A 25,332-nucleotide genomic window follows, 5' to 3' on the forward strand; every position below is an offset into this window, starting at 1 on the left:
TCATTTGGATTGCCACAACCCCGGCAGTGATGTGAGTGGCATGAGATCTGGGGTTATATTCAGCTTTCCCAGACTGGTCTCATGTCTCTGCTCATGTGACATGCAGTACAATTGGAAAGCTGGGTGACATTACATCATGTAACGTCACCCAGCTTCCCTGCTATCTTGCATCACAAGTGAAGAGGCATGTGTATGTGTGTGGTGTATGAGTGAAACCATGTATGTGGTGACTGTGTGTATGAATGCCTCCATGTATGTGGTGACTGTGTGTATGAGTGCATCCATGTATATAGTGACTGTGTGTATGAATACCTCCATGTATGTGGTGATTGTGTGTATGAATGCCTCCATGTATGTGGTGACTGTGTGTATGAATACCTCCATGTATGTGGTGATTGTGTGTATGAATACCTCCATGTATGTGGTGACTGTGTGTATGAATGCATCCATGTAAGTGATGACTGTGTGTTTGAATACCTCCATGTATGTGGTGACTGTGTGTATGAATGCATCCATGTAAGTGATAACTGTGTGTTTGAATACCTCCATGTATGTGGTGACTGTGTGTATGAGTGCGTCCATGTATATAGTGACTGTGTGTATGAGTGCATTCATGTATGTGGTGACTGTGTGTATAAGTGCATCCATGTATGTGGTGACTGTGTGTATGAATGCATCCATGTATGTGGTGACTGTGTGTATGAGTGCATCCATGTATGTGGTGACTGTGTGTATGAGTGCATCCATGTATGTGGTGACTGTGTATGAGTGCATCCATGTATGTAGTGACTGTGTGTATGAATGCCTCCATGTATGTAGTGACTGTGTGTATGAGTGCATCCATGTATGTGGTGACTGTGTGTATGAATGCCTCCATGTATGTAGTGACTGTGTGTATGAGTGCCTCCATGTATGTGGTGAGTGTGTGTATGAGTGCATCCATGTATGTGGTGAGTGTGTGTATGAATGCATCCATGTATGTGGTGACTGTGTGTATGAATGCCTCCATGTATGTGGTGAGTGTGTGTATGAGTGCATCCATGTATGTGGTGACTGTGTATGAGTGCATCCATGTATGTGGTGACTGTGTATGAGTGCATTCATGTATGTGGTGACTGTGTGTATGAGTGCATCCATGTATGTGGTGACTGTGTATGAGTGCATCCATGTATGTGGTGACTGTGTATGAGTGCATTCATGTATGTGGTGACTGTGTGTATGAGTGCATCCATGTATGTGGTGACTGTGTGTATGAGTGCATCCATGTGTGTAGTGACTGTGTGTATGAGTGCATCCATGTATGTGGTGAGTGTGTGTATGAGTGCATCCATGTATGTGGTGACTGTGTGTATAAGTGCATCCATGTAGGTGGTGACTGTGTGTATGAATGCATCCATGTATGTGGTGACTGTGTGTATGAGTGCATCCATGTATGTGGTGACTGTGCGTATGAGTGCATCCATGTATGTGGTGACTGTGTGTATGAGTGCATCCATGTATGTGGTGACTGTGTGTATGAGTGCGTCCATGTATGTGGTGAGTGTGTGTATGAGTGCATCCATGTATGTGGTGAGTGTGTGTATGAGTGCATCCATGTATGTGGTGACTGTGTGTATGAATGCCTCCATGTATGTGGTGAGTGTGTGTATGAGTGCATCCATGTATGTGGTGACTGTGTATGAATGCCTCCATGTATGTGGTGAGTGTGTGTATGAGTGCATCCATGTATGTGGTGACTGTGTATGAGTGCATCCATGTATGTGGTGACTGTGTATGAGTGCATCCATGTATGTGGTGACTGTGTGTATGAGTGCATCCATGTGTGTAGTGACTGTGTGTATGAATGCATCCATGTGTGTAGTGACTGTGTGTATGAATGCATCCATGTATGTGGTGACTGTGTGTATGAGTGCATCCATGTAGGTGGTGACTGTGTGTATGAATACCTCCATGTATGTGGTGATTGTGTGTATGAGTGCATCCATGTATGTGGTGAGTGTGTGTATGAGTGCATCCATGTATGTGGTGACTGTGTGTATAAGTGCATCCATGTAGGTGGTGACTGTGTGTATGAATGCATCCATGTATGTGGTGACTGTGTGTATGAGTGCATCCATGTATGTGGTGACTGTGCGTATGAGTGCATCCATGTATGTGGTGACTGTGTGTATGAGTGCATCCATGTATGTGGTGACTGTGTGTATGAGTGCGTCCATGTATGTGGTGAGTGTGTGTATGAGTGCATCCATGTATGTGGTGAGTGTGTGTATGAGTGCATCCATGTATGTGGTGACTGTGTGTATGAATGCCTCCATGTATGTGGTGAGTGTGTGTATGAGTGCATCCATGTATGTGGTGACTGTGTATGAATGCCTCCATGTATGTGGTGAGTGTGTGTATGAGTGCATCCATGTATGTGGTGACTGTGTGTATGAATGCCTCCATGTATGTGGTGACTGTGTGTATGATTGCATCCATGTATATAGTGACTGTGTGTATGAATACCTCCATGTATGTGGTGACTGTGTGTATGAATGCCTCCATGTATGTGGTGACTGTGTGTATGAATACCTCCATGTATGTGGTGATTGTGTGTATGAATGCCTCCATGTAAGTGATGACTGTGTGTTTGAATACCTCCATGTATGTGGTGACTGTGTGTATGAGTGCGTCCATGTATGTGGTGACTGTGTGTATGAATGCATCCATGTATGTGGTGACTGTGTATGAGTGCGTCCATGTATGTGGTGACTGTGTGTATGAATGCATCCATGTATGTGGTGACTGTGTGTATGAGTGCATCCATGTATGTGGTGACTGTGTGTTTGAATACCTCCATGTATGTGGTGACTGTGTGTATGAATGCATCCATGTAAGTGATGACTGTGTGTTTGAATACCTCCATGTATGTGGTGACTGTGTGTATGAATGCATCCATGTAAGTGATAACTGTGTGTTTGAATACCTCCATGTATGTGGTGACTGTGTGTATGAGTGCGTCCATGTATGTGGTGACTGTGTGTATGAATGCATCCATGTATGTGGTGACTGTGTATGAGTGCGTCCATGTATGTGGTGACTGTGTGTATGAATGCATCCATGTATGTGGTGACTGTGTGTATGAGTGCATCCATGTATGTGGTGACTGTGTGTATGAGTGCATCCATGTGTGTAGTGACTGTGTGTATGAATGCCTCCATGTATGTGGTGACTGTGTATGAGTGCATCCATGTATGTGGTGAGTGTGTGTATGAGTGCATCCATGTATGTGGTGACTGTGTGTATGAATGCCTCCATGTATGTGGTGACTGTGTGTATGAGTGCATTTATGTAGGTGGTGACTGTGTGTATGAGTGCATCCATGTATGTGGTGACTGTGTATGAGTGCATCCATGTATGTGGTGACTGTGTATGAGTGCATCCATGTATGTGGTGACTGTGTGTATGAGTGCATTTATGTAGGTGGTGACTGTGTGTATGAGTGCATCCATGTATGTGGTGACTGTGTATGAGTGCATCCATGTATGTGGTGACTGTGTATGAGTGCATCCATGTATGTGGTGACTGTGTGTATGAGTGCATTTATGTAGGTGGTGACTGTGTGTATGAGTGCATCCATGTATGTGGTGACAATGTGTATGAAGGCATCCATGTATTTGGTGAGTGTGTGTCTGTGTGTCAGTGAACGTGGCAACTATGTGGTGAGCATGTGTATAAGAGTGTCCATGTATTTGTTGATGGTATATGAGTGTATTCATGTATGTGGTAACTATGTGTATGACTGTGTCAATGTATGTGGTGACTGTGTGTATGTGTGTCAGTGTAAGTGGCGACTATGTGGTGAGAAAGTGTAAGAAAGTGTTCATGTACAGTAGATATAAAAAGTCTACACACCCCTGTTAAAATGTCAGGTTTCTGTGATGTAAAAAACTGAGACAAAGATAAATCATTTCAGAATATTTTCCACCTTTAATGTGACCTATAAACTGTACAACTCAATTGAAAAACAAACTAAAATCTTTTAGGTGGAGCGAAGAAAACAAAAAAAAACTAAAATAATGTGGTTGCATAAGTGTGCACACTGCATAACTGGGGATGTGGCTGTGTCCAGAATTAAGCAATCACATAAAAAATCCTGTTAAATAGGAGTCAGCATACACCTGCCATCATTTAAAGTGCCTCTGATTAACCCCAAATATAGTTCAGCTGCTTTAGTTGGTGTTTCCTGAAATTTTCTTAGTCGCATCCGACAGCAAAAGCCATGGTCCACAGAGAGCTTCCAAAGCATCAAAGGGATCTCATTGTTGAAAGGTATCAGTCAGGAGAAGGGTACAAAAGTATTTCCAAGGCATTAGATATACCATGGAACACAGTGAAGACAGTCATCATCAAGTGGAGAAAATATGGCACAACAGTGACATCACCAAGAACTGGACGTCCCTACAAAATTGATGAAAAGACAAGAAGAAAACTGGTCTGGGAGGCTACCAAGAGGCCTACAGCAACATTAAAGGAGCTGCAGGAATATCTGGCAAGTACTGGCTGTCAGGGCCGGACTGGCCTGCCGGGATACCCGGTAGGTCGGCAGGCCTGAGTGCCGCAAGGCCGCGGCCCTGGTGACAAGTGGGTGCGGCCGCGGCCGGCGGCAGGTCAGAGCAGGAGATGAGCGCCTCCATTGTGGAAGTGCTCATCTCCATAGTCATCTGTATTGCCGTCCTCAGGACGGCAATACAGATGCCTGTGCTGCGGCAGAGGAGGGAGAGGTGTGTCCCCTCCTGTTCCTCTGATAGGCTGCCGGCCTAGTAGAGGCCGGTGCAGGCGGCGCAATGACGTCATTGCGTCGCCTGAGCCGTATAGCGAGGGACACAGGCCGGAAGAGGTGGCCTGCATCGCATCACATCGCTGGAGGTAAGTATAAGTGTTTTCTTTTTTTTTTATATAGGTACAATACTGGGCAGGCACATGATAAGGGGGGACTACTGGGCTGGGCTGGCATATGATAAGGGGGGCTACTGGGCTGGCACATGATAAGGGGGGACTACTGGGCTGGCACATGATAAGGGGGGACTACTGGGCTGGCACATGATAAGGGGGGACTACTGGGCTGGCACATGATAAGGGGGGACTACTGGGCAGGCACATGATAAGGGGGGACTACTGGGCTGGCACATGATAAGGGGGGACTACTGGGCTGGCACATGATAAGGGGGGACTACTGGGCTGGCACATGATAAGGGGGGACTACTGGGCTGGCACATGATAAGGGGGGCTACTGGCACATGATAAGGGGGGCTACTGGCACATGATAAGGGGGGCTACTGGCACATGATAAGGGGGGCTACTGGCACATGATAAGGGGGACTACTGGCACATGATAAGGGGGGCTACTGGCACATAAGGGGTGGCTAATGGCACATGAGAAGGGGGTGCTACTGGCACATGAGAAGGGGGTGCTACTGGCACATGAGAAGGGGGTGCTATTGGCACATGATATGGGGGCTACTGGCACATGATATAGGGGCACTCTGGCTACTGGCACATGATATGGGGGGTGTAACGGGGTGGCAGGATATCCGTTACAGGGCGGCTACTGGCACATGATATGGGGGGCTGCTGGCACATGGTATGGGGGCACTCTGGCTACTGGCACATGATATGGGGGACTCTGGCTACTGGCACATGATGGTAGGGGGGCTCTTATTACTGGCACATGATTGGGGGCATCTATGGGGGCACATCTTACTGGCATATTTTTGGGGGGCACTATAGGGGCATCTACTGAGGCTAAAAAGAAGAGGGATTTTATATGGGGGCTCTGTATAGGGGCATTTTATACTGGGACACATTATTGTGGGTACTATGGGGAAGGGGGGGAGGAGCACTATGGGGGTCATCTACGGGGGCACTGAGAAGGGGTAGCACATTATGGGAACATTAGCTCAACTGGGGGCATTACAAAGGGGTATGTTTTGCACATTATAAGGAGAATTATTACTACTGGGGGGCATTATGGTGGGCTTTAATACTCCTCCATGGTATGACCCCCTAGTAGCAGCACCAGCCTCTCCCTGCTCTGCTATCCCTCTACCCCTTCTCCAAATCCTTATTATGAAATCTTTCTCATTAGGATAAAGCACAACATCAGCTCCGCCGAGCCCCCGGCCAAAGTGTTGAATTGGCGTCCGAGATCCCCAAGGGCCAAGCCAAGTCATTGTAAGTTTTTATGGGGGTTCTACAAAAGAGCTATCATGGGGCAAAGTTCATATTCGTGTTTACACACATGTTTTAAAATGAATGCTTTCTCCTATTATAAACAAGTAAATAATGACACAATGCTGTGGGGCTGGTGTGCAACTTTTTCCAGGGCTGGTTTTTATCCCCAGTCCGGCCCTGCTGGCTGTGTGGTACATGTGACAACAATCTCCCGTATTCTTAATATGTCTGGGCTATGGGGTAGAGTGGAAAGATGGAAGCCTTTTCTTACGAAGAAAAACATCCAAGCCAGGCTACATTTTGCAAAAACACATCTGAAGTCTCCCAAAAGCATGTGGGAAAAGGTGTTATGGTCTGATGAAACCAAGGTTGAACTTTTTGACCATAATTCTAAAAGATATGTTTGGCGCAAAAACAACACTGCACATCACCAAAAGAACACCATACCCACAGTGAGGCATGTTGGTGGCAGCATCATGCTTTGGGGCTGTTTTTCTTCAGCTGGAACTGGGGCTTTAGTTAAGATAGAGGGAATTATGAACAGTTCCAAATACCAGTGAATATTGGCACAAAACCTTCAGGCTTCTGCTAGAAAGCTGAACATGAAGAGGAACTTCATCTTTCAGCATGACAACGACCCAAAGCATACATCCAAATCAACAAAGGAATGGCTTCACCAGAAGAAGATTAAAGTTTTGGAATGTGCCAGCCAGATCCCAGACCTGAAAATCTGTGGGGTGATCTGAAGAGGGCTGTGCCCAGGAGATGCCCTCGCAATCTGACAGATTTGGAGTGTTTTTGCAAAGAGTGGGCAAATCTTGCCAAGTCAAAATCTGCCATGCTGATAGACTCATACCCAAAAAGACTGAGTGCTGTAATAAAATCAAAAGGTGCTTCAACAAAGTATTAGTTTAAGGGTGTGCACACTTATGCAACCATATTATTTTATTTTTATATTTTTTCTTCCCTCTACCTTAAAGATTTCAGTTTGTTTTTCAATTGAGTTGTACAGTTTATAGGTCACATTAAAGGTGGAAAAAGTTCAGAAATGATTTATCTTTGTCAAATTTTTTTACATCACAGAAACCTGACATTTTAACAGGGGTGTGTAGACTTTTTATATCCACTGTATGTGTTGACTGTGTATAAGTGTGTCCTTGTATGTGGTGACTGTGTATGTATGAGTGTGTCCATGTATGTTGTGTGTATGTGATTGTGTCCATATATGTTGTGAGTGCATGTATGTTTGCGTCTCTGTATGTGGTGAACGTGTGTAAGAGTGCATCCATGATTGTGGTAAGTGTTTCCATTTATGCAGTGTCTGTGTGAGTCCGTGTATGTGGTGACTGTATGAGATTCTCCATGTATATGGTGAGTGCGTGTATGAGTGTGTACATGACAGAATTGTGTAAGGCACCTGTGGCTGCAGTATGAAAAGTACAGAGGCTAAAATATTTGTGGTTATGTAGAGGTAAATCAGACATGTCTATTATAATTGCAGCATAGGTTTAAAGGGTTTAAGTTAAAGGGGTTGTGTAACTTCAGCATTTGGCATTTATTATGTAGAGAATGTTAATACAAGCCACTTACAAATGTATTGTTATTGTTCAAATTGTCTCTTTGCTTTCTGGATTCATTTTTCTATCACATTATATACTGCTTGTTTCCCTGTTTACGATCACCATGCAATCCAGCACACTAGTGCTTTTTCCTATAGTGTGCAAGCATGGCCACCGTTGCTGGATTACAGGGTGGTCGTAACCTAGAGATGAGCGAATTTCTCAAAAATTTTATTAGGCCGGTTCGCTGAATTTTCCAAAGAAATGTGTTTAGATCCGAATTTATTTGTGGCGAATCGCATAAAAAAAACTACTATTTCCTGGCTGCAGAGAGCCTTTAGTGTGGTGTAGAACACTGTGACTTGCAGTAACACACATAGGGAGTCTGCTATGGTAATGAAACAATACTGTGAGTTAGTATGACATGTAGATGACAGGCGTCGCTCTTAGAATTACTGCACACTTCACTTATTTGGGAAGTTATGGGGCCAAAACTGACCAAATAACTCAAGTGTGAACTCAGCCTTACAGGTCAATGCTAGCGTCAAGAAGAAGAGCACTCCTTTTACACCGTCGGCAGCTGATTCCACATACAGTACAGACCAAAAGTTTGGACACACCTTCTCATTCAAAGAGTTTTCTTTATTTTCATGACTATGAAAGCATCAAAACTATGAATTAACACATGTGGAATTATATACATAACAAACAAGTGTGAAACAACTGAAAATATGTCATATCCTAGGTTCTTCAAAGTAGCCACCTTTTGCTTTGATTACTGCTTTGCACACTCTTGGCATTCTTTTGATGAGCTTCAAGAGGTAGTCCCCTGAAATGGTCTTCCAACAGTCTTGAAGGAGTTCCCAGAGATGCTTAGCACTTGTTGGCCCTTTTGCCTTCACTCTGCGGTCCAGCTCACCCCAAACCATCTCGATTGGGTTCAGGTCCGGTGACTGTGGAGGCCAGGTCATCTGGCGCAGCACCCCATCACTCTCCTTCATGGTCAAATAGCCCTTACTTTCAAAGTTTTCCCAATTTTTCGGCTGACTGACTGACCTTCATTTCTTAAAGTAATGATGGCCACTCGTTTTTCTTTACTTAGCTGCTTTTTTCTTGCCATAATACAAATTCTAACAGTCTATTCAGTAGGACTATCAGCTGTGTATGCACCTGACTTCTCCTCAACGCAACTGATGGTCCCAACCGCATTTATAAGGCAAGAAATCCCACTTATTAAACCTGACAGGGCACACCTATGAAGTGAAAAGCATTTCAGGGGACTACCTCTTGAAGCTCATCAAGAGAATGCCAAGAGTGTGCAAAGCAGTAATCAAAGCAAAAGGTGGCTACTTTGAAGAACCTAGAGTATGACATATTTTCTGTTGTTTCACACTTGTTTGTTATGTATATAATTCCACATGTGTTAATTCATAGTTTTGATGCCTTCAGTGTGAATCTACAATTTTCATAGTCATGAAAATAAAGAAAACTCTTTGAATGAGAAGGTGTGTCCAAACTTTTGGTCTGTACTGTAGATGTCTACAGAACCTGTTCTATTAAACGCTTATACAAGTAGAGCCCCCATGACAGAGTGGGTGTCAGCAGTAAGTTTGTGTTGAGGTCACTAATTATTTTGCCATTCCTCTGATCTGTCAGAGCAATAACCCCCAAAAAACGCATCCTGTCTGTGGAGCAACCGCCTTCACTCGGTCAGCATTTGGTCAGTAATACATCAGTATTGCTAAAGCCCAAAAAAATCAGGATGGATCCAAAACAGAGATGACATGTGAATGGAATATTTGCATGTCTTCTGTATTTTGTACCCACTCCTGCTTTTGGCTAACAAATCATAAGCCAATTCTGATGCAAAATAGAGATGTCATGCAGGCCTTACAGCTGTTACATAGACAGGATGCATTGTGCATCTCATTTTCCTTCCTTCTGACAGATCAGAAGAAGGGTCAAATGAATTATGATGTCAGCAAGGCCAAAAGGCAAAGTAGTGGCTCAATCATGAAGTGAGGAGGGTGGGAACAGCATGATAAGTCTACAGAGTGGCCCTATTACATATTGGTGAGGTGGAAGCAGCATGAGGAGACCACAGAGTGGCCCAATGGCAGAGTCTGGAGGTGGCAGCAGCATCTAGAGAAGGCCACAGAGTGGCACAATGACAGTGTGGAGGTGGCATCAGCAGCATCAGGAGGCCACAGAGTGGCACAATGACAAAATGTGGAAGTGGCCACAGTAGCAGCACCAGGAGGAGAAACATAGAATGTGTCGGCAGATAAGAACCATTTGGCCCATCTAGTCTGCCCAATATACTGAATACTATGGATAGCCCCTGGCCCTATCTTATATGAAGGATGGCTTTATGCCTATCCCATGCATGCTTAAACACCTTCACTGTATTTGCAGCTACCACTTCTGCAGGAAGGCTATTCCATACATCCACTACTATCTCAGTAAGGTCTCACTAGTGCTCTGTAGAGCGGCATGAGCACCTCCATCTTTCTACTGGTAATTCCTCTCCCTATACACCCAAGCATTCTGCTAGCATTTCCTGCTGCTCTATGACATTGTCTGCCTACCTTTAAGTCTTCTGAAATAATGACCCCTAAATCCCTCTCCTCAGATACTGAGGTTAGGACTGTATCACTGATTTTATATTCTGCCCTTGGGTTTTTGCGCCCCAGGTGCATTATCTTGCACTTATCAACATTAAATTTTAGTTGCCAGATTTTTGACCATTCCTCTAGTTTTCCTAAATCATTTTGCATTTGGTGTATCCCTCCAGGAACATCAACCCTGTTACAAATCTTTGTGTCATCAGCAAAAAGACACACCTTACCATCGAGGCCTTCTGCAATTTCTCTGATAAAGATATTAAACAATATGGGTGCCAGAATAGATCCCTGAGGTGGGAGGCCACATGTTGGCACAATGATAGAGTGTGGAGGTAGAAACAGCAGCAGAATCAGGAAGAGGCCAAAAGGTAGGCACAATGACAGAGTGTGGAGGTGGCAGCAGCATCATCAGGAGGCCACAGTGTGGCGCAATGACAGTGTGGAGGTGGCAGCAGCATCAGGAGGCCACAGAGTGGCAGGATGACATGGTGTTGAGGTAGCAGTAGCATCAGGAGACCACAGAGTGGCAAGGTGACATAGTGTGGAGGTGGCAGCAGCATCAGGAGACCACAGAGTAGCAAGGTGACATAGTGTGGAGGTGGCAGCAGCATCAGGAGACCACAGAGTAGAAAGGTGACAAAGTGTGGAGGTGGCAGCAGCATCAGGAGACCACAGAGTGACCCGGTGACAGAGTGGGGAGCTGGGTGGCAATACCAGCACCAGCTGAAGATGGTGGGTGAAAGAAGCAGCACTTAGCATCAGATGTGTGGCATCAGGCGGGTGGCAGCATCAGAATAGTAGCTAAGGCAGAGTAACCAGAAGAAACCGGTCTCTTTTGTAAATGTGTTGGTGTGGCACCATGGATGATCTAGTCTGATGCATCTGGAATTGGTGGGTGGAAATCCTTGCTGATCCATGCCTGATTCATCCTGAAAAAGGTCAGTCTCTCTACATTTTGGGTGGACAGGCGAATACTTCCTGGGGTAACTATGGCCCCCGCCACACTAATCACCCGCTCTGATGCCACACTACTGGCTTGGCAGGAAAGCTTTTCCAGGGCAAACTCTGCAAGTTGCGGCCACAAATCCAGTTTGACTGTCCAGTAGTAAAGAGGATATGCAATGTGGGGTGGCAGGGTGCTGTCCAAGTATGCCACCATCTGCTGGTTCAGGTCCTGCTCCAGGTCTAGCTGCTGCTGGTGAGTAGATTCTTCACTAGGCGGGTGAAGAAAGCTGCTCATCCTCGACTATACACTCAAGTTGCTGCTGATGGTGCAGTAACTGCTCCTACCCCCCCACCCTGCCACAGCAGCCACGGCAAAGGAACATGAGCACAGAGGGGCCCCCCGCTCAGACGTGAGAGAGGATGAACGATGGCGCAGATAGGCAGCTGCCAACTGACTACATAGAATGTCTCTATAGTGGTTCAGTTTGTCCTTCCTTTTAGCGGGTGTAAAAAAAGGCCCCCATTTTAGACCGGTTGCGAGAGTTCAACAAGGTTGAGAGCCAGAAGTCATCCCTCTGCCAAATGGTGACAATTCGGCTGTCACTATGCAAGCAAGTGAGCATGCATTGGGCCATTTGTGCAAGTGACTTGGAAGGACTCCCTGCCTCCATCTTCACTGCATACTGCCATGGTGTGTCTGGGTCGTCTGCCTCTTATTCCTCATCGCCCTGTAGCTCCTCTGGCTGCTCCTGCTCCTCATATCCTGTCACCTGTGTAGAAAAACCACCCATTGCTTGTGCTCTAATGTCCTCCTTCTCCTCCAGCTCAGCCCCTACAGGGCTCATGTGGTCGTGAGATCTAGGCACCACGTCTCCAGTCCCCTGACCAGACAGAGTTACCAGCATCTGTTACAGGACATGAAGCAGTGGAATGACATTGTTCATCCCATAGTCTTGGCGACTGATAAATAACGTGGCCTCTTTAAAGGGCCTAAGCAAACTGCAGGTTTTTACGCATGTGCTGCCACTGGCTGACATCGAAGTTACACAGGGGAGTACTCCTGTCCGCTTGGATCATCAATAAATCAATTAATTATTTCTCTGTTCGCATAGTCAGTCCAACATATGGAGGGTGGAATTCCAACGGGTGGAAACGTCACATATCAGCCTATGTTGGGGAGTGCCGTTCTGCCGCTGCAGCTCAAGGAGGGTGTGCTTTGCGGTGTACGAGTGGCTGAAGTGGCTGAAGTGGATGCAAAGTTCCTGGCCATTTTTAGGATGTCTTGCAGATGGGTGGAAGACTTCAGGAACCGCTTGACAACCAGATTGAACACGTGTGACACGTGTGACATGCAGGGTGCATGGCTCAGCCCTCCTTGACTCAGCCCTGACATCATGTTCTTCCTATTGTCGGTCACCATGGTTCCGATTTTGAGTTGTCGCAGAGAAAGTCAGGATTAAATTTCTTGATGAAGAACATGGAGCAGCTCCTCCCCTGTGTGGCTCCGTTTGCCCAGGCAAACGAGGTGCAGAACAGCGTGACACCGCCGTGCCCTGCCCATGTGGTTATCTGCAGGGCACAGTGAATTTTCCCTGCAGTGGAGGATGAGGAGGCAGAGGCGGAAATTGTCGCAGGACCAACAGAATAAGAACGTGGAGGCGGAACCAGCGTCACCTGGCCAAGATGCTGGTTTGGCTGTGCAGGAACCACATTCACCCAGTGGGCCGTAAAGGACATATATTGTCCCTAACAATAGTTACAGCTCCACACTTCAGTGCTGCCGTGCCCTTTGGCAGACACCGACAGGCTCAAGGACTGGCCCACCTTCTGTTCAACATACATGTGTGCAGGGCTGGTACTGCCTTTTTGGCAAAGAAATGATGGCTTGGGACTTTCCACCTCATCTCGGCACAAGCCATCAGTTCTCTGAAAGGTGCAGAGTCCACAACTTGGAAAGGGAGGGAATGCAGCACCATCAACTTTGCCAGGAGCACATTCAGCTTCTGCACCATTGGATAAGTGCAAGCATTTTGTTGTCTCTTGACAATCGCTTCGGTGATCAATTGCTGACGGAATGACTGACGAGGAGTAGGAGGACGGGCAGGAGCATCTGGACCAACAGATGATGGGAAGGACAGACAGCTCCCTTCGGCTGAGAGGGGGAGCCTTGACTGCCTGAAATTGGGTGCGTGCCACTGGGTGATGCAACAGTTGCTGCGGGAGGCTGAACCACCACATCGGAGACACGGTTCTCCCAGGCCACGTTATGGTGACACTGCATAAATTAATGCAGGGCCGTGGTGCCAACATTGGCACCCTGCACACGCTTCACCTTCTGCCCACAGATTCTACAATCTCACTTGGGATGAAGTGGATGACCAAGTCAACCTTTCAAGAACCGCTGGGTTGCTCGTCAAGACACGACCGCTAGATGACACTGGGAGCTCAGGCCTTTCAAAGTGACCTCTGCTACCACGCCCCCTTACTCTGCTGCGACCTGTGCCTGCACCAGAAACATTTAAGCCTCTGCCCCTCCTCAAATAAGTAAATAAAAAGGAAATTAATACTCCCCAGAAAAGGCAGTAATTTTGTCAGTTCACCACACAACGGTAAATAATACTTTTTTTTTACCACTAATACATGGCAAAAACGGCTTTAGAATATATACTGTAACTGCACAATGGAACGGCAAATATATATTTTTTTGCCACTAATACACGCCAAAAAAGGCTGTAATTTTGTCACTTCACCACACAACTGCTAATAAGCCCATTTTTTCCCACTAACACACGCCAAAAAAGGCTTTAGAACTTACAACTGCACCGCTGAACAGCAAATAATACTTTTGTTTTTGCCACTAATACATGCCAAAAAGGGCTGTGATTTTATCACTTCATCTCGCAGCGGCTAATAAGCCCTTTTTTGCCATTAATACATGCCCAAAAAGGATTTAGAACATATAACTGCACAGCTGAACGACAAATAATACTTTTTTTTGGTCACTAATGCATGCCAAAAAAGGCTTTATTTTCTCACTTTACCACACAACGGCTAATAAGCAGTTTTTTTGCCAACAAAGGCTTTAGAACATATAATTGCATAGCTGAACGGCAAATAAGACTTATTTTTTTGCCACTAATACACACCAAAAAGGGCTGCAATTTTCTCTGTTCACCACACAACGGCTAATAAGCCATTTTCCCCCTCTAATGCACGCCAAAAAGGCTTTAGAACATATAACTGCACCCTGAATGGCAAATAATACTTTTTTTTGCCACTAATACACGCCAAAAAGGGCTGTAATTTTCTTACTTCACCGCACAATGGCTAATAACCTCTTTTTTCCCACTAATAAACACCAAGAAGAGGCTTTAGAATATATAACTGCACCGCTGAACGGCAAATAACTTTAAGCCCTTTTTTCTTCCCCACTAATACATGTCAAAAAAGGCTTTAGAACATATAACTGCACCGCACAAGGGCTAATAAGATATAGAAATATATAGTAATACACCCTGTTAATGGCTCGATCACACATCACTCCAATAAAGAGAACAGTTTGCTGGAATTACAGAGGTATCATCTATTGCAACCCTGAAAGCAGCAGTATAATGGCAATTTGGATCCGCAGTTAGTGCAGTCAGCAAGGTGTAATAGAATTGTTCCTATTACCCAGGCTGCAAACTCCCTGTTCTCCCTGTGTGAACCCTGTTCTGCTTCAATACTGTGGAATAATTCCTCCCTATCCTTTCCCCACACTTCTAATGATCTTTCCCTGAACTTCTATTCAGCAAAATAAAAATTTTAAAGTCTTTCCTAGCACTGTCCCTAGCCCCTGCTGACGTCTCTCCCTACACTGGAAAATGGCTGAATTCAAGATGGCTGAGGCTATATATAGGGCTGTGACATCACAGTGCTGGCTGGCTGCTGATTGGCTGCATGCATGGCATTGTGGGTAACCCCTCATTCCCAGAGTTCTTTGCTCTATGTCCTAACATGTGCTGCAGCCATTTTAGGAAATAAATGTTATTCGTTACCACGAAGCATCAGGAAATTCGGATTTGGTGCGAATCAAATTTTTCCTGAAATTCGTATCGAATTCCACTTAGTCAACTTCGATTTGCTCATCTCTATTTGAGACCATGAGTGGGTGTGGTGCTATGGAGATCTTTTTTAAGGGTGCTGTGGAAGTCACTGTTAGGGCTTAAGCACACAAACGTATTTTCTTTCAGTGTCCATTCCGTTTTTTTGCGAACAGTATGCGGAACCATTCAATTCAATTGGTCTGCAAAAAAACCCGGAAGGTACTCCGTGTGCATTCCATTTCCATATGTCCGTATTTCCGTTCCGCAAAACAGAAGAACGTGTCCTATGATTGTCCGCATTAAGGACAAGGATAGTACTTTTCTATTAGAAGCCAGCTGTTCCGTTCGGCAAAATACGTAATGAACACGGACGTCACCCGGATTTTTTGCAGATCCGTTTTTTGTGGACTGAAAAATACATACGGTCACGTGCATGAGGCCTTAAGGGGGTGGCACACTGTAGAAATCACTGTTAAGGGCCAGGCCGTAGTGGAGGTCAATGTTAAGGAGGCGGAGCACTGTTATGGGGGGCACTGTGGATATCTTTTAATCACACACATAAACATTAAATAATTGTCACGCCCTGCCCTGTGAGAGGCCTGAGAAGATCTGACAGACTGGCTACACGTGAGTCTATCTGACAGATTGTTCTGTTTCTCTTTGTTGTGGTTTTGGGCAGGATCCCACCTCCCCACAGGCACTGCTGATTAGCTATTTAGTGGTGCTATTTACCCACCTCTCACTATAGCCCTTGTGGTTTATATTTGCTTCTGGAGTTCCCACCTGGTTTTTGTTGGATCTCCTGCTCTCTGTCCGTCTTAAGCTAAATCCTACTCCTTCCCTTTTGCTGTGTTCTGGCTAGGCCTCAGGAAGACGCTGGTTCCTGCACCTTGCACTAGGAACTGGTTGTCTTATCTCCAGCTCCCTAGCTGAGGGTTTGCTTCAGTTTCAGCTAGGCTTAGGTTCCAGCGCATAAGCACTTCCACCCTAAGGATTTGCTCATGTTGTCAGCAGTCAGGGAAAGGCTCAGGGATTGTCAGGTGGTGACCTTTCCCTGTTCCCTAGCTTTAAGGCCTATCCTGGTATTTTGTTGCTTTTGTTGTATTTGGTTTGATTCCCTTCCCTCACCTACCGTGACAATAATATAATCAAAATATACCCGTGCAAAGACAGGTCATTCTGCTAGTATTTTTATATATATATGCTAGGACACAGGTCTAGAACACAGTTCTGTCCTCAGCATGCTGCTGTCTAGCCCTGTCAATCAAGGGGAGGGGTTGTTACAAAGTGGTGTTTAACGGATTTAGCACTGCCTCCTTGTTCTTTAACTTACCATTTTCATACGATTAAAAATGCTGATTTCTCTGCAGCCGTTTAGCGTACAGGCAAAAGAAAGGTATAGCTTTAAATAGCATGAGCCCTACCAGACACTTGGTTTAATAGAGTTGATTCTGGTGACAGAACCTCATTAAAGGGATTATTCTGTAAAAGATAATGATGACTTATCCTCCTGATTGGTATTGCAGTTCAGCCCTATTGACTTGAATGGTGCTGAGCTGCATCTAGACTATGTGGCCAATGTACAGAGATGTCACTGGCCTAGAAAGAGGCTGTATCACCCAAGGCCTCTTCTAACAGCTGATCAGTGGGAGTCCCGGGTGTCGGACTCAGATCTGATACTGATGATCGATCCTGAATAAGTCATAAATATATTTTTGCTGGAGGTGACAGACTCCCTTTAATAGGAAAATGACAATGGCAGGCATGGGAGCATTCACAACTAATTGTCTCCCCACAATTTTACCTTAGAGGTAGAGGGAGCAGAGGGAACTGTCAATTGCAGGTAGTGACGGGTAAAATATCCAAGATCACACCAATCTCCAATCCCCGTCACTGCGGGTGGGTGCCAGCATAAAGCCATTTTAACCTTGAGAAATTACAGATGTTATCACCTTTAGCAAGCTCATGGACAAGATTCTTGATAATGACACTTCAGTGTCCATTAGAGAAACTGGCCTATAAGATTAAGTGGATAAGGGATCCCTCCCAGGTTTTAGATTAACATACGGTATAAAACAGTATAATAAGGACTTTAAGAAGTTTAACCTTATTTCTGTTTAGAGAAGGCAAATAGATTTTATACAAGATCTATTCAGATCTTCACTTACATATTCCTTCTTAGAATATAATTTTTTTATAATGTCTGGTAAATAGAGTTGAGCGAACACCTGGATGTTCGGGTTCGAGAAGTTCGGCCGAACTTCCCGGAAATGTTCGAGTTCGGGATCCGAACCCGATCCGAACTTCGTCCCGAACCCGAAGCCCATTGAAGTCAATGGGGACCCGAACTTTTGGGCACTAAAAAGGCTGTAAAACAGCCCAGGAAAGAGCTAGAGGGCTGCAAAAGGCAGCAACATGTAGGTAAATCCCCTGCAAACAAATGTGGATAGGGAAATGAATTAAAATTAAAATTAAAAAAAGAAAAATGAACCAATATCAATTGGACAGAGGTCCCATAGCAGAGAATCTGGCTTCATGTCAGCAGAGAATCAGTCTCTTCATGCCATAGCAAAGAATCTGGCTTCATGTCATAGCAGAGAATCAGTCTCTTCATGCCATAGCAGAGAATCTGGCTTCATGTCAGCGCAGAATCAGTCTTCATGTCATAGCAGAGAATCAGGCTTCACGTCACCCACCACTGGAACGGGCCACTGTCACACATTTAGGCCCAGGCACCCAGGCAGAGGAGAGAGGTCCCGTAACAGAGAATCTGGCCTGATGTCAGCGCATAATCAGTCTTCATGTCATAGCAGAGAATCAGGCTTCACGTCACCCACCACTGGAACAGGCCACTGTCACACATTTAGGCCCAGGCACCCAGGCAGAGGAGAGAGGTCCCGTAACAGAGAATATGGCCTTATGTCAGTGCAGAATCTGTCTTCATGTCATAGCAGAGAATCAGGCTTCACGTCACCCACCACTGGAACAGGCCACTGTCACACATTTAGGCCCAGGCACCCAGGCAGAGGAGAGAGGTCCCGTAACAGAGAATCTGGCCTGATGTCAGCACAGAATCTGTCTTCATGTCATAGCAGAGAATCAGGCTTCACGTCACCCACCACTGGAACAGGCCACTGTCACACATTTAGGCCCAGGCACCCAGGCAGAGGAGAGAGGTCCCGTAACAGAGAATCTGGCCTTATGTCAGCGCAGAATCTGTCTTCATGTCAGCAGAGAATCAGGCTTCACGTCACCCACCACTGGAACAGGCCACTGTCACACATTTAGGCCCAGGCACCCAGGCAGAGGAGAGAGGTCCCGTAACAGAGAATCTGGCCTGATGTCAGCGCAGAATCAGTCTTCATGTCATAGCAGAGAATCAGGCTTCACGTCACCCACCACTGGAACAGGCCACTGTCACACATTTAGGCCCCGGCACCCAGACAGAGGAGAGAGGTCCTGTAACAGAGAATCTGGCCTTATGTCAGCACAGAATCTGTCTTCATGTCATAGCAGAGAATCAGGCTTCACGTCACCCACCACTGGAACAGGCCACTGTCACACATTTAGGCCCCGGCACCCAGACAGAGGATAGAGGTCCTGTAACAGAGAATCTGTCCTTATGTCAGCACAGAATCTGTCTTCATGTCATAGCAGAGAATCAGGCTTCACGTCACCCACCACTGGAACAGGCCACTGTCACATATTTAGGCCCAGGCAGAGGAGAGAGGTCGCGTAACAGAGAATCTGGCTTCATGTCAGCACAGAATAAGTCTTCATGTCATAGCAGAGAATCAGGCTTCACGTCACCCACCACTGGAACAGGCCACTGTCACACATTTAGGCCCCGGCACCCAGACAGAGGAGAGGTTCATTCAACTTTGGGTTGCCCCGCAATATAATGGTAAAATGAAATTAAAAATAGTATTGAATGAGGAAGTGCCCTGGAGTAGAATAATATATTGTTAAGGGGAGGTAGTTAATATCTAATCTGCACAAGGGATGGACAGGTCCTGTGGGATCCATGCCTGGTTCATTTTTATGAACGTCAGCTTGTCCACATTGGCTGTAGACAGGCGGCTGCGTTTGTCTGTAATGACGCCCCCTGCCGTGCTGAATACACGTTCAGACAAAACGCTGGCCGCCGGGCAGGCCAGCAGCTCCAAGGCATAAAAGGCTAGCTCTGGCCACGTGGACAATTTGGAGACCCAGAAGTTGAATGGGGCCGAACCATCAGTCAGTACGTGGAGGGGTGTGCACAGGTACTGTTCCACCATGTTAGTGAAATGTTGCCTCCTGCTTACACGTTCCGTATCAGGTGGTGGTGCACTTAGCTGTGGCGTGTTGACAAAACTTTTCCACATCTCTGCCATGCTAACCCTGCCCTCAGAGGAGCTGGGCGTGACACAGCTGCGTTGGCGACCTCTTGCTCCTCCTCTGCCTTCGCCTTGGGCTTCCCCTGGTTCCCCTGTGACATTTGGGAATGCTCTCAGTAGCGCGTCTACCAACGTGCGCTTGTACTCGCGCATCTTCCTATCACGCTCCAGTGTAGGAAGTAAGGTGGGCACATTGTCTTTGTACCGGGGATCCAGCAGGGTGGCAACCCAGTAGTCCGCACACGTTAAAATGTGGGCAACTCTGCTGTCGTTGCGCAGGCACTGCAGCATGTAGTCGCTCATGTGTGCCAGGCTGCCCAGAGGTAAAGACAAGCTGTCCTCTGTGGGAGGCTTATCGTCATCGTCCTGTGTTTCCCCCCAGCCACGCACCAGTGATGGGCCCGAGCTGCTTTGGGTGCCACCCCGCTGTGAACATGCTTCATCCTCATCCTCCTCCACCTCCTCCTCATCCTCGTCCTCCTCGTCCTTCAGTAGTGGGCCCTGTCTGGCCACATTTGTACCTGGCCTCTGGTGTTGCAAAAAACCTCCCTCTGAGTCAATTCGAAGAGACTGGCCTGAAAGTGCTAAAAATGACTCCTCTTCCTCCTCTTCCTCCTGGGCCACCTCCTCTTCCATCATCGCCCTAAGTGTTTTCTCAAGGAGACATAGAAGTGGTATTGTAACGCTGATAACGGCGTCATCGCCACTGGCCATGTTGGTGGAGTACTCGAAACAGCGCAACAGGGCACACAGGTCTCGCATGGAGGCCCAGTCATTGGTGGTGAAGTGGGTCTGATCCACAGTGCGACTGACCCGTGCGTGCTGCAGCTGAAACTCCACTATGGCCTGCTGCTGCTCGCACAGTCTGTCCAGCATATGCAAGGTGGAGTTCCACATGGTGGGCACGTCGCATATGAGGCGGTGAGCGGGAAGGCCGAAGTTACGCTGTAGCGCAGACAGGCGAGCAGCGGCAGGGTGTGAACGCCGGAAGCGCGAACAGACGGCCCGCACTTTATGCAGCAGCTCTGACATGTCGGGGTAGTTGCGAATGAACTTCTGCACCACCAAATTCAGCACATGCGCCAGGCAAGGGATGTTCGTCAAACCGGCTAGTCCCAGAGCTGCAACGAGATTTCGCCCATTATCGCACACCACCAGGCCGGGCTTGAGGCTCACCGGAAGCAACCACTCGTCGGTCTGTTGTTCTATACCCCGCCACAACTCCTGTGAGGTGTGGGGCCTGTCCCCCAAACATATGAGTTTCAGAATGGCCTGCTGACGTTTACCCCGGGCTGTGCTGAAGTTGGTGGTGAAGGTGTGTGGCTGACTGGATGAGCAGGTGGAAGAAGAGGAGGAGGAAGCTGAGTAGGAGGAGGAGGAGACAGGAGGCAAAGAATGTTGCCCTGCGATCCTTGGCGGCGGAAGGACGTGCGCCAAACAGCTCTCCGCCTGGGGCCCAGCCGCCACTACATTTACCCAGTGTGCAGTTAAGGAGATATAGCTTACCGGTCCACGTATCTGTGGTTAGGTGGACCTTGCCACAGATGGCGTTGCGCAGTGCACACTTGATTTTATCGGACACTTGTTTGTGCAGGGAAGGCACGGCTCTCTTGGAGAAGTAGTGGCGGCTGGGAACAACATACTGTGGGACAGCAAGTGACATAAGCTGTTTGAAGCTGTGTGTGTCCACCAGCCTAAATGACAGCATTTCATAGGCCAGTAGTTTAGAAATGCTGGCATTCAGGGCCAGGGATCGAGGGTGGCTAGGTGGGAATTTACGCTTTCTCTCAAATGTTTGTGAGATGGAGAGCTGAACGCTGCCGTGTGACATGGTTGAGATGCTTGGTGACGCAGGTGGTAGTGTTGGTGGTACATCCCATGTTTGCTGGGCGGCAGGTGCCAACGTTCCTCCAGAGGCGGAGGAAGAGGCCGAGGCGGCGGCGGCAGCAGCAGCAGAAGAGGCCGAGGCGGCGGCAGCAGCAGAAGAGGCCGAGGCGGCAGCAGCAGAAGAGGTAGCAGGGGGAGCCTGAGTGACTTCCTTGTTTTTAAGGTGTTTACTCCACTGCAGTTCATGCTTTGCATGCAGGTGCCTGGTCATGCAGGTTGTGCTAAGGTTCAGAACGTTAATGCCTCGCTTCAGGCTCTGATGGCACAGCGTGCAAACCACTCGGGTCTTGTCGTCAGCACATTGTTTGAAGAAGTGCCATGCCAGGGAACTCCTTGAAGTTGCCTTTGGGGTGCTCGGTCCCAGATGGCGGCGGTCAGTAGCAGGCGGAGTCTCTTGGCGGCGGGTGTTCTGATTTTGCCCTCTGCTCCCTCTTTTGCTACGCTGTTGGCTCGGTCTCACCACTGCCTCTTCCTCTGAACTGTGAAAGTCAGTGGCACGACCTTCATTCCATGTGGGGTCTAGGACCTCATCGTCCCCTGCATCGTCTTCCACCCAGTCTTGATCCCTGACCTCCTGTTCAGTCTGCACACTGCAGAAAGACGCAGCAGTTGGCACCTGTGTTTCGTCATCATCAGAGACGTGCTGAGGTGGTATTCCCATGTCCTCATCATCAGGAAAAATAAGTGGTTGTGCGTTAGTGCATTCTATCTCTTCCACCCCTGGGGAAGGGCTAGGTGGATGCCCTTGGGAAACCCTGGCAGCAGAGTCTTCAAACAGCATAAGAGACTGCTGCATAACTTGAGGCTCAGACAGTTTCCCTGATATGCATGCGGGTGATGTGACAGACCGATGGGCTTGGTTTTCATGCGCCATCTGTGCGCTTTCTGCAGAAGACTGGGTGGGAGATAATGTGCATAACTTGAGGCTCAGACAGTTTCCCTGATATGCATGGGGGTGATGTGACAGACCGATGGGCTTGGTTTTCATGCGCCATCTGTGCGCTTTCTGCAGAAGACTGGGTGGGAGATAATGTGAACGTGCTGGATCCACTGTCGGCCACCCAATTGACTAATGCCTGTACCTGCTCAGGCCTTACCATCCTTAGAACGGCATTGGGACCCACCAAATATCGCTGTAAATTCTGCTGGCTACTGGGACCTGAGGTAGTTGGTTCACTAGGACGTGTGGCTGTGGCAGAACGGCCACGTCCTCTCCCAGCACCAGAGGGTCCACTAACTCCACCACGACCATGTCCACGTCCGCGGTCCCTTATTAGATGTTTTCCTCATTGTTCCCGTTCACCACAATTTTGAGAATGGCAAATTTGGGAATGCTTTTTCAACCCAGAACAAAAAGTCTGCTTTTACGGTCACTACAAATAACTTGACCAGCTAAAACACTGCAGATTTGGTTGAATAGAGATGTGAGACCTGTTTTTTTTTGCGCTGTGTGACAGGTATAGGTTTAATCACAGAATCACACTTCTATCAGCACGCTAGCGTGTGTCTTAGGTTTTTCTGAATGACACTATCAATACCTTCAATGTAAGATTTTCTTTTTGGGATAGATTTCAAGTAGGCCTCAAATACCAGAAACTAGTTATTTTGAGAATGGCAAATTTGGGAATGCTTTTTCAACCCAGAACAAAAAGTCTGCTTTTACGGTCACTACAAATAACTTGACCAGATAAAACACTGCAGATTTGGTTGAATAGAGATGTGAGACCTGTTTTTTTTTGCGCTGTGTGACAGGTATAGGTTTAATCACAGAATCACACTTCTATCAGCACGCTAGCGTGTGTCTTAGGTTTTTCTGAATGACACTATCAATACCTTCAATGTAAGATTTTCTTTTTGGGATAGATTTCAAGTAGGCCTCAAATACCAGAAACTAGTTATTTTGAGAATGGCAAATTTGGGAATGCTTTTTCTACCCAGAACAAAAAGTCTTCTTTTACGGTCACTACAAATAACTTGACCAGATAAAACACTGCAGATTTGGTTGAATAGAGATGTGAGACCTGTTTTTTTTTGCGCTGTGTGACAGGTATAGGTTTAATCACAGAATCACACTTCTATCAGCACGCTAGCGTGTGTCTTAGGTTTTTCTGAATGACACTATCAATACCTTCAATGTAAGATTTTCTTTTTGGGATAGATTTCAAGTAGGCCTCAAATACCAGAAACTAGTTATTTTGAGAATGGCAAATTTGGGAATGCTTTTTCAACCCAGAACAAAAAGTCTGCTTTTACGGTCACTACAAATAACTTGACCAGATAAAACACTGCAGATTTGGTTGAATAGAGATGTGAGACCTGTTTTTTTTGCGCTGTGTGACAGGTATAGGTTTAATCACAGAATCACACTTCTATCAGCACGCTAGCGTGTGTCTTAGGTTTTTCTGAATGACACTATCAATACCTTCAATGTAAGATTTTCTTTTTGGGATAGATTTCAAGTAGGCCTCAAATACCAGAAACTAGTTATTTTGAGAATGGCAAATTTGGGAATGCTTTTTCAACCCAGAACAAAAAGTCTGCTTTTACGGTCACTACAAATAACTTAACCAGATAAAACACTGCAGATTTGGTTGAATAGAGATGTAAGACCTGTTTTGTTTTGCGCTGTGTGACAGGTATAGGTTTAATCACAGAATCACACTTCTATCAGCACGCTAGCGTGTGTCTTAGGTTTTTCTGAATGACACTATCAATACCTTCAATGTAAGATTTTCTTTTTGGGATAGATTTCAAGTAGGCCTCAAATACCAGAAACTAGTTATTTTGAGAATGGCAAATTTGGGAATGCTTTTTCAACCCAGAACAAAAAGTCTGCTTTTACGGTCACTACAAATAACTTGACCAGCTAAAACACTGCAGATTTGGTTGAATAGAGATGTGAGACCTGTTTTTTTTTGCGCTGTGTGACAGGTATAGGTTTAATCACAGAATCACACTTCTATCAGCACGCTAGCGTGTGTCTTAGGTTTTTCTGAATGACACTATCAATACCTTCAATGTAAGATTTTCTTTTTGGGATAGATTTCAAGTAGTCCTCAAATACCAGAAACTAGTTATTTTGAGAATGGCAAATTTGGGAATGCTTTTTCAACCCAGAAAAAAAAGTGTGCTTTTACGGTCAATACAAATAACTTGACCAGCTAAAACAGTACAGATTTGGTTGAATAGAAATGTCAGGTCTATTTTTTAGGCGCTGGGTGACAGGCTCAACTTGCCCCTGATGTAATATATGGCCAAAAAATAACCACACTGTTGATGGTTAAATACACTTGGGTGACACAGGCTCAGCCTGCACCAGATGTAATATATGGCCAAAAAATAATCAGACTGTTGATGGTTAAATGCACTTGGGTGACACAGGCTCAGCCTGCACCAGATGTAGTATATGGCCAAAAAATAATTAGACTGTTGATGGTTAAATGCACTTGGGTGACACAGGCTCAACCTGCAGCTGATGTAGGATATAGCACAAAATAACCACACTATCGATGGTTAAATACACTTGGGTGACACAGGCTCAGCCTGCAGCTGATGTAGTATATGGCCAAAAAATAATCAGACTGTTGATGGTTAAATGCACTTGGGTGACACAGGCTCAGCCTGCAGCTGATGTAGGATATAG

This window comes from Bufo bufo, chromosome 4 (assembly GCF_905171765.1).
Source record: "Bufo bufo chromosome 4, aBufBuf1.1, whole genome shotgun sequence".
In the NCBI taxonomy this organism is placed as follows: domain Eukaryota; kingdom Metazoa; phylum Chordata; class Amphibia; order Anura; family Bufonidae; genus Bufo; species Bufo bufo.